Genomic DNA, 11,028 nt, shown 5'->3' with positions numbered 1-11,028 from the left:
AAAAAAAAGAACACGTATGGAGGACTATAACGGTCTAAAAGTTGGATTATAGTGACACAATCGAGACAGCTGATGAGGTTGGCCAATCCGTTTAACTTTTTTGGATATGATATTGTGAGCTCTATGTGCGAATTCGGAGGCTGTGTTCTTTCCGTGCATCAATGTAGACACTTACTATCGCGAACACTTGTCAGGGGAGGTCATTAATTTTGGGTGTCACCTATGACTTGAACAGATAGCCTGCTATGCCACCCGATGTAGGCTACTATTATTGTTACAGTTTTTAATCAATGCAACTAACATTATGTGTAAAGCGACGCAATATAAACCGTAGCCTATGGAATTTATTATCCCGTCTGTTATGACATACAACAATGTTTTTCACAATTTGCGACGGAAGGTTTTGACTGAGCGTGTCGAGTAAGGGGGTCAGTAGTGTTTGTGACGCACAGACAGCCTTTGTAGCCTATTTTGCTTAGGCCTCACTTTTAACGACAATAGGTTGTGAGTGTATGTTGACAAAAAATAACCATACAATTAAAATAGTCAACTTAAAACTTTGCTATAAAATATTATTAATTTATAGCACAAAACCATAACCAGTGGGCCTACCAGAACCTCGCATATTAGCGTCATGATTTGTGTGCGTCTATTTGGCAAGGCCACTAGCTTTCATGGATGCGTTGTTGCTAAAGGAAGGCAGGTGTCAAAAGTTAAAAAATAAATGCAGATGGGCAGCTGTTGGAAACGGGGGAGAACTAACAAGCCATGGTGTAAAGAAAATAAAGTGCCAGGAGTTTGCTTTTGCGCGGTTCGCTGCAAGAAAATTGTTTATGGATGCAATAGGAAAACGTTTTAGCACGCCACCAATCAGAAGACCGCCATAAGGTTAACGTTCGTGCACTTCAGGACATCTTCCCTACCTGGTGCAACTAGCCACCACGACAGAGGTAGGCTACGTTTATCTATGGCTGACCGTTTTTACGTTTAGAAAGTAGGCTACGCATGTTCTTTCATAGCGCAACACGACCTGTCCTTAACCATATCGCAACCTCTTGTCAACCTTATACAATCTGTTGCTGAAGACAAAAGCGCCGTCTCCAGATTGTCGTTACAAATGCGCAGACCTCCTGCATGAGCACACACAGTATTGCTGCTCATTGGAAAACTGAGTTGTCTGTAAAACTCAAAATTACCATGTTATCATTAAATGCGGATGAGGCAACAAATGGAAATATGAACAATATCTAGAATGTTCTGATGAGGAAATGGGAAGTCTTGACTTTGATGAGGAAATGGGAAGTCTTGCTAACTTGATTTTATAGATTTTACTTGGTGTTGAATTGCATATTAACAAGAAAAAAGTCTCCCCTTTAAACACTTTTGGCCTGAAGTAATTAAATAAGAGTGTGTTAAAGCCTTTCTACAATATTGCTGCAGTAGAAAAGAACAGCAATGGCTAATCAGCAATGGTCAGGGATGGTACTAAAATATATTTTTGTTCATCAGGAAAACTCAATCTCAATCAAGAACACTCTCAATTCGTCTTATTCACATGGCGGCCATTGGCGGCTAAAACGAGGCTACAGGGTACACAAACCATAGGATTGTTATGTTCTATGCATTCACCTGTAGGTGGCATTAATTATATAGTAAGTGTACCCTGTAGCCTTGTTTTGGTTTAAACAATGGCCGCTGTGTGAATAAGGCGAATACTCCCTTTACTTTGCTGTTTGCATCTTTTTGTACATTAAAAACCAATAGGTCGCGACCGCAAAAGGGGTGCTATCTCTATAGGTAGATATGAACAACGTATGACTTATGGCCTGAAAAAAGTTCAGTCAAACGATTTTTTTTCACTTTAATCCCTGGACTCTCCTCTCCTCTCCACCTACTGTACTCTCTCTTACTCAGCTAATCACCTCCCTCCCTCTCACACACTCCCTCCCCTCCTCTCCCCTCCTCTCCTCTCCTCTCCTCTCTCCTCCCCTCCTCTCCTCTGCTCTCCTCTCCTCTCTCCATCAGTCTATTGTGTAACTGCGAGACTCCTCTCATCAGTGCTGTCACCTGCACTTTGGACATCCTTAAGTAGACCCTTCCAACATATCATCCCTCCTCGGTCGCCCACTTACACCACATCAGTCCACATGGGTTTGTTAAATAGAATTGTAATGAATCATTTCGTGCAAAAAGCAGGTGGCAGGTACCAGTAGATTTTATAAGTGCAGGCCGCAGGTAAAAGCTGGATGAAAACACACTTATGAAGAATGGTTGGAGGAGCGGAGATGAGCTTTAATGATACCTGAGTGTAGAAAGTCCTCCTACTCTTAGGGCGCATTCACTCTAGACAGTTTGTTCCGGACCTGAGTTCTTTTAGACCGATGGTTCGGTGATTTTTGATAGTTTTTGATAACGCAGTCTACCGAACCCGGGGGTGGACCCAGGTCCGGACCAGGGTCCGGCAGAAAACAGTGGTCTGGGGTACGGTCGTTCCAAAACCAGGAAATAAACTGACGTTTTTGCGACGTTGCCAAGCGATATTGGTAAGTAGAAGCTAGTATTTATGACATAAACGGACAAAAATGTAATGTGAACCAGAGAGTCAGGGCTGGGGGGGGGGGGGGGGTCGCACACGGGTACGGTCCAGTTAAATGGACCAAGTGTGAAGGCAACCTTATTGTCAACTAATACCACAGAGTCTACAGCAGGCAGTGAGAGTGTGTGTGTGTGTGTGTGAGAGAGTCTGTGTGTGTAGGGGTAGTAGGCGTACAGTCTACACATAAATGTGCGTCACTCAGGCTTAATCAAAATGTGATGAGATCACACTCCCATTAGACTTGCTTAAAATGAGTTGAATATAGGCTGTATTGTAATATGCTATAATCAATTAGATTCCACAAAATTCACTAGAAGTCATAATTTAAGGGATTCTTTTTCAAAATGTTCTGCCCGGGTGGGCATGCTCCCAGACCCCCCTAGCATTTTGGAGGCCCCAAAGTATTCTCTGCCACAGGGTGCAAATTGTACAGTAGCACCCAGTCAATAATAACAATTTTTTGTTAAATGTGACCACCTACTTTGAATGTGATACCTTGATTGGCAAAGTATACGAGACAGCAAGGGTGTGTGTGTGTGCACGAGAACTGCATATGACCCTGCAAGGCAAAACTAGTCGCTTTGAGCACAGTGCTATTTTGAGAAAATCCACGATAAACAAACGTACGGGTTAAAATGTCAAATTTCACATTTTCGCATAATTCGACAGTATACAGTCTACACTTTCATATTGTGAACAAATTTCACGGATAAACATACGTTTTGACTGTTAAACCCTGACATTATTTAGGTGAAGATTCAACACATTAGCAGTCATTCCCTTTGTCCACGCCGCTATAACGTTTTACGGTAGGCTAGAGCTAATGTACTCATTAGGCTACTCATTACCCGTACCAATGTGTCAGCTCTCTATCGCTCTTGGCAGATGTAACCGAATATGAATGTAAAGACTTGCCTTTCAGGTCACGAACGGTCAAAAGCACGAACTTTTCGAAATATCCTGGCGTCATTTTAGGGACCAGGAGAAGTTTTCCATTGACGTAGCGCATTTTAAAAGTATACACAATCTGTGTACACAGAACTTCCTTTCACCTTACTTCCCCCGAAATACATTAATTATATTCTATAGTGACACCTTATGACCATCCAAGGTATTAACTAGGGGGCAGAAAAAGACACTGAAAAAGGCACTGCACGGTTGATAAAACTGCACATAGTCAGTCATCCGCTTCAAAGTCATGCTACCGTAAGGTTAATAATAGCTGTGCCCTCACACTATCGCATGTGACAATTTACTTAAAAAGGTGATTTTCTCGTCTTCTGGCGTATCGTGACAGGAGAACCATGCTAACTTTGGGTCCCATATTGTAGTGGGCCGAAAGTCCTTTTGGTAGAAAGTCCAGGGCCTTTTTTTGGTCCCAGTCCATCCCTGTGAGTGTGTGTGTGTGTGTGTGTGTGTGTGTGTGTTTATGTGTGTGTGTGTGTGTGTGTGTGTGTGTGTGTGTGTGTGTGTGTGTGTGTGTTGCACAGCACAGCTGATGAGGGTAGTGTCACTGTTCTATGGAGGAGCCCAAGGAGCCCTGTCCAGTGTTCTAATAGTGCTGCTAAATATTTCATCCTTCCTAATGAATGGCGCAGTTGTGATTCATTAAAGACGGAGGCGCTCCTCTCACACTGACAAACTCCTCACTGTCCTGGCTGCCGCTGCTCTAGCTGCCCTCACTGCCCTCATGGATAGACACGGCAAGTGGACCTCAAGTCTCATTGGCTCCTACTCTCCCTGTCTGCTACACACACATAGACACACACACACCCACATGCACACACACACACACACACACACACACACACACTCACTCTCTCTCTTTCTCTCTCTATCTCTATCTCATACACATACAACTTCTCTCTCTGTGTCTCTCTTTCTATCTGTGTGTATGTCTCTCTCTCACTCTGCTTCATTGTCTGGGTATTTTGTTTTTCTTGTCCCCATGTGTTTGCATTCATCAGATGTGTTTCCATGTTGCTACTTGTCTTATTTGTTTTTCGTTTTTTGTATCACGTGTTATGAAAGGCATAGATCTCCGCAGAGAGTAATGGCCTGCTGTGGATGTTGTTTTGGTTGGAGGTCAGAGTAACTCTTTCACAGATTTCCCTTCAGAGCCCTTAAGGAACAAGGTGTCTGTGGTGGGAAAAATATACATCATACAGTAAAAAAGCTCTCAGCACTTCTCTCTCTCTTCAATCTCTCTCTCTCTCTCTCTCTCTCTCTCTCTCTCTCTCTCTCTCTCTCTCTCTATTATGACCCCCCAACTCTCTGTGACTCTCTGGGATTTGGTTTGGTGGAGTAAGAGTGTACAGGAGGGCTTCTGAAGTCACAGTCCACCATGACGTGACCCCCTCCCCCCCCCCCCCCTCCCCAGATGCCCATAGGCTGTTGATGCAGTGAAACTCAGGTTACCGCTACTCCTGGTTGCAGGAGCCAGACTGCAACACGCACTGACCAAAACAGCCTGCCGGACTCAATCACATCTCTGAAATGGAGGCCAAATCGAGGCCCCTGTCGCTGGAGGTGGAAGGTGGACGATGGGGCGAAGGGACAGGCGGGGGGGGGGGGGGGGGATGGGGGAAGAGTCGTGAAGGTGGAGGATAAGAGACATTTAGGAGGGCATGATGGGAAGTGACTGCTCCACTGCACCTCACAGTCTCTAAAGAGAGAGGTGTTTGGGTAGATAGAGGGGGTGTTAGTGGAGCTGGTTACTGAGCAGCGGGTGTCCAGTGACACGCTAAGCCCTTCATTTGCGCCTGTTTGATGACATGGGATGCTGGGCTTGGGATAGTCCCCTCTGATCCTGTTTTATTTTAGCAATGCTGTGTGTGTGTGTGTGTGTGTGTGTGTGTGTGTGTGTGTGTGTGTGTGTGTGTGTGTGTGTGTGTGTGTGTATTTATGTGAGGGGATCGATCTTCAGCAGGCATGGATTATATTGGGACAAAATACTTTGAGGAACATAAAGATCCCTGAGGCTACAGACGGATTGTTTTTACGGGGGCAACAAAAGAGGTTCCAGGGATGTTCTAATGTGAATGCCTGATTCCAGGGATGTTCTCATGTGAATGCCTGGTTCCAGGGATGTTTTCATGTGAATGCCTGGTTCCAGTGATGTTCTCATGTGAATGCAGGTTTTGTGTGATTTAAGAGGAGGTCACTTCACTCTCCGGAACATTCCTGCTTTCTCCTGGTTTATCAGTTCAGCGTGTCCAGATTAGTTCCAGGGTGCCCCCTGAGACCACCACCACAGGGAAGGCAGCTACACCTCTGTGTCCAACCTGGCTGTGTGTACTATCATCTGTGCAGTGACATGACTCCTCATTAAGATCTCTTTTTTTGCTGAATCCAAAAAAATATATTATGGTGAAAGGAAATCTAGGAAAGTACAAAGGAAACTGTTGAAGTTGAAGCTCTAGATCAGTGTTTCTCAAAGTGTGGTCCGGGGACCACTGGTGGTCCGCAAGCTATCCCAAATGGTCCGCGAGCAGACGTGGTAAAATATAATAGATGAGTTGTTTGCTATATTGAACCAAATTGTATGTAAATCCAAACAGTTCTGCAACGCTGCCTATATGTAAGCTATGCCAGTTTAAATCATATGAATCCTCTGACACAATAAGCAAGGTGCAAAGACAATAAGCAAGGTGGTTCAGTGAGTAACCTTATTGTGTAATAAACTGTTGACTTCATCCAATCACAGCGCTCTATTTTGTTAGAGAGTCTTAAGGCGGGCTTAACAGGATAACGACAGTCCTGTGACGGTGAACAACAAGGAAGGTGGCTATGGCGAACGAAGAGCAGTTGTTTGAATCGGCGTTGGCGTCAACTTTGGAGGAGTTGGCGTTGTGCTTTTCTTTGAAAGTTGAGCAACACAATGCACTTAAGTAATTCCTTTCGAAGAAGGATGTATTTGCCGTTTTGCCGACCGGATACAGATATGGTCGTAGCGCTGGCCTATTGCATGCCTAGGCAGTTTGAAAGACAATTCTCTGCCGCCCCTTGGATTAAGCGAGGCAAATGGTTCGATTCCAGACTATGCATTTCAATGATATAGGATGGGCCGCCAGGCTAAGCACATGTATCACTATTCAGAACAGAGACATCACTCCACCAGTGGGGACAAGCACATGTATCACTATTCAGAACAGAGACGTCACTCCACCAGTGGGGACAAGCACATGTATTACTATTCAGAACAGAGACGTCACTCCACCAGTGGGGACAAGCACATGTATCACTATTCAGAACAGAGACGTCACTCCACCAGTGGGGACAAGCACATGTATCACTATTCAGAACAGAGACATCACTCCACCAGTGGGGACAAGCACATGTATCACTATTCAGAACAGAGACATCACTCCACCAGTGGGGACACGCACATGTATCACTATTCAGAACAGAGACATCACTCCATGTATCACTTTTCAGAACAGAGACATCACTCCACCAGTGGGGACAAGCACATGTATCACTATTCAGAACAGAGACATCACTCCACCAGTGGGGACAAGCACATGTATCACTATTCAGAACAGAGACATCACTACACCAGTGGGGACAAGCACATGTATCACTATTCAGAACAGAGACATCACTCCACCAGTGGGGACACGCACATGTATCACTATTCAGAACAGAGACATCACTCCACCAGTGGGGACAAACACATGTATCACTATTCAGAACAGAGACATCACTCCATGTATCACTATTCAGAACAGAGACATCACTCCACCAGTGGGGACAAGCACATGTATCACTATTCAGAACAGAGACATCACTCCACCAGTGGGGACAAGCACATGTATCACTATTCAGAACAGAGACATCACTCCACCAGTGGGGACAGAGTTCCAGCTGCCCGGATTGCGGAAGTGTTTTGTCCATAGAAGAGACTGTTCTATCCCTATATTCAGTGTCCACACGCAGACCTTCTGCCACAAGACACCACACAGTGTTGCGTACTTCCCAGCCAAGTCCCCGCTGCAAATCACCTGACCTGTGTCCTGCTGCCTCCATTGCCTTTTTACTTCCACCAAAGACCAGCGCTGACCTGTGGGAGATAATTTGAGATGGAAAAGATGAGCTTTGCCCTTTATGGAACCAGTAGCTCTGTTGATTAATGCACACTCCTGTTTAAAACTTATTCACTCTTGACCCCTGGACTTAATTAAAGTTTTAACTCTGACCAACTATCATAAATTACTCCTCCAAATCTCACCACAGACTTGGAATTAAATAAGTGGCGTAGCTTTGCTTTCAAGCCCATTAAAAACTCCAGAGGGGGGGGGGGGGGGAGGGGTTGGATAGAGTCAACACGTTGGTCAGTAAATGTTTCACTTTCACGGCAGCCTGGAGTAGCTGAGTGTCATTCTGATTCCCTCAACCCTCTTTCTTGAGTCCGTAATTTACTGTGCTATTAAAGTACATTTGTGAGGTCTGCAGGTTCGCATTTGAGTGTTGAGTTGTGTTTGCTCCTGAATACCACATTCAGATGGGGGGCTCAATCAGAATGAATGAAGTGCAGGCTTCTGTACTGATCGAGTGCAAGTAATGTGTTTGTGTGTGCGTGTGTGTGTGTGTGTGTGTGTGTGTGTGTGTGTGTATTCAGAGTGGTGCTGTGTTCTCTGCAGATGCCTCTTCTCTCACAGTGGCCTGCTCATTGTGTATTTCAGGATCTGACTCAGCTGAAACAAGATGGTTGCCTGTCCCTCCACCCCCTGGTGAACAGCAGCTTCTTCTCTGTCCGGAAAAACTGCTTCTGATCGCTGAGTTCTTCTGAATGTGTGTGTCTTCATGACCCAGCATCCTTTAAAAAAAACGTCTGGACTGTCCGATTCTTCTGTTTGTGACCTCTTGACCTTTGGCCATCTGCTATCCATATCCGCAGCCAGTGACCAACTGGTACAGGCTTTAAAACCCCTGACATGTTAGTTTTCAAGCTCCATTTCATTTAACATGAAACCTGTGACATTACTCCACTTTGCAGACTATGACTTAAGTACAGGCAGTCTACCTTTCCACTGAACATATCCAGAGTGCTGAAATGTATTTAGTTTGCTATGTGCATATTTACTTGATGTCCTTGCTGACCTATTCAAGGCAGGAAACGTACAGTGTAAATCTGATAAAGTAGATAACAGAGAGAGGGTCACATATTTCAAAACAAAATCTATTTCCGTTTAAGAACACTATTAAGGTTATTCAATCATCTCCTATATGACATGAACATAACTTTAGCCTCTGGCAGTCTTCAGCAGCACAGTGGACATACCTTTTCGTCTGCTTCTGTGGTTCCTTTGTTCGTTATTCATACAGTAGATGGTTTGGAATCTATGCCACTGAACTATAGTAAATTATAATGTGTTCTGGCTATGTGTAATATGAGATACTGGGGCTTGGTTGGTGGACAATCTGCTGCATACATACTGTATATTTATTAAGCTGTAAAAATATATATCAAAACTGTTTATTTATTTATTGTATGTTTTTATTTAATCTGGTTATATGTGAAATATTTATAGACATTGTGCTCTGCTACCAAAACAAATAGTTGTAAAAGTAGCTGTTTTCCTTTGCATAATTTAAAAAGTGAGTTGATGTAATGTGTTTGTAATTTGCTGTCTAGTTTATTTTTTGTATTATAAGATTGTGAATCAAAACCGGCATTGGGCATCATGAGCCGTGATAGCACAAGGTGTTTTCTTTTTTTTTTCTTATTCACCTGTAATGCTGTGTTTGTCATAAACATACAAAAAGACCAGAAACATTTAATTTATGATGATGTGAGCATTTATTTGTGTTTTAGTAAAGACCATACAGTACAAGCATCAAACATCAACCTGCTTTGCTTACTGACATGTTTTATTTTTATATTATTATTACATTAGAGTCAAGGGAAGCAGGGAAGAAGCTTCCTCTGAACCTGCTGGTCGGGTGTGGAGAGACCTGTAATGAGTGGGGTGCGTGTGTGTGTGTGTGTGTGTGTGTGTGTGTGTGTGTGTCTATGTGTGGTGGGGTGGTAGGTTAAGCTGTGATCAGAATTACTCATCACCTCCTATGCAATTACTGCCTTAATTGATGTAATTAGCGGTGTGTGTTCCTCACTGGAAGAAATGTCAGTGTGCAGAACCAAGTCGAAAAACATGGAAATGAACAAGCATACCTGTCCATTAGGTCCATCAACGTCTTCATGAATCATTGTTTAAAGGTCACCCATATGAGGTAATTTCTCAAACCTCCAGTTTGAAACTTTTATGTCAGTAATTTCCCTTCTTCTTCTCCTCCACACCTGTTAATCCATGGCTCAGACTATGAGTGGACAAATCAAGCTTTAATCCCCCTGAATGAGCTCACAGCAGCAGCAGAGTATGTACTGCCTAATCCATCTGTATATCTGTATAAAACATTGGCTAAGTGGCAAAGCTAAGGCGTCATTAGCTTCGGCGGGCTGTAGCGGTTTGCCGTTGTGTTGCGCGTGCATAAATCAGAGCTTTATTGCCCCAGTAGGCCTCATGAATCACGCCCCGACTCCATCGGCACAAATTAAGGGCCTTCTAATGGCCCGTGCTGCCCAAACATATTGCGGTGTTTGTGAGTGCAATCGCTGCCCTCTGAATACTGATGACAGGCTTTCCCTTTTCTCCTAAGAGGAGTTTAAAGAGATGGAGGGTTCAAGATATGAGCACAGGCAGACTACACCACATGTAAGGTCCGCCTTGTAAGTAGTACAAGTACTGCAATGAGTATTTCATTTATATGCTTTTTTACCACAGTATATAAAAATCATGCAATGTGGAAAATTAATGCAATCAACATACAGTATGCTTTATCTGATATGCTCTAGAGATATTTATATGCAACTGTATCTGGGGAGTTCACAGCAGCTTATGTCTGTTGCTATGGTAAAAGAATGTAGGCCAACTCTTGCCATGCTATTTCAAATTGACTTCTGGCAAATCCAAAGATAATATTATCATTCAAAGTGAGTTTTGACTGTTTGTGCTTTTGACGGAAAGGAAATTGAATCACATGCTCTAGAATGGTCCTATTCCAAGGGCTGTGTCCAGTGCTTTAGACGGAGCCAAGGCAACCCTTCACCATCAAAAGACACCAATCAAAGACATGCTATCAAAGACACAGCTAATAGCCAGACATGCTTCCTTAATCTCTGCCGGTCCAAATTTATCATGTCCGTTGTTCAGGTCTCTCCAGTTCTTTTGATCTATTCTGATCTATTCTGCCACAGGTCTATGTAAAAAAAGAAGACACAAAACTTCAAAGGTTCGGCAAGGTATGATAGAGGGGTTTGTTTAAAAGTACACATGCCTCATTTTAGGCAAATCAAAATCAACTGTGGGAGGATGGAGTCTTTGATCATCTACAAGTAATTCCAAGTCTAACAACACGCAGGTGAAATGTCA

General features: G+C 43.6%; 1 protein-coding gene across 1 annotated transcript in view; it reads left to right on the top strand.

Moving 5' to 3' along the window:
• Positions 1-9,098, top strand: part of tsnare1 (T-SNARE Domain Containing 1) — a 108,782-nt gene extending 99,684 nt beyond the window's left edge. The window contains exon 11 of the mRNA XM_076279489.1: positions 8,281-9,098. The gene's annotated coding sequence lies outside the window, so the exon portion shown is untranslated. The remainder of the gene's footprint in view (positions 1-8,280) is intronic.
• The last annotated feature ends 1,930 nt before the right edge of the window (positions 9,099-11,028 follow it).

This window comes from Alosa pseudoharengus, unplaced genomic scaffold, assembly GCF_046254945.1.
Source record: "Alosa pseudoharengus isolate Yale_2024_CS ecotype anadromous, Long Island Sound unplaced genomic scaffold, YU_APseudo_1.1 YU_APseudo_1.1_scf_12, whole genome shotgun sequence".
Taxonomy (NCBI): Eukaryota; Metazoa; Chordata; class Actinopteri; order Clupeiformes; family Clupeidae; genus Alosa; species Alosa pseudoharengus.
Note: the sequence above shows the minus strand (reverse complement) of the source record. Positions and strands in the feature narration are given on the sequence as shown.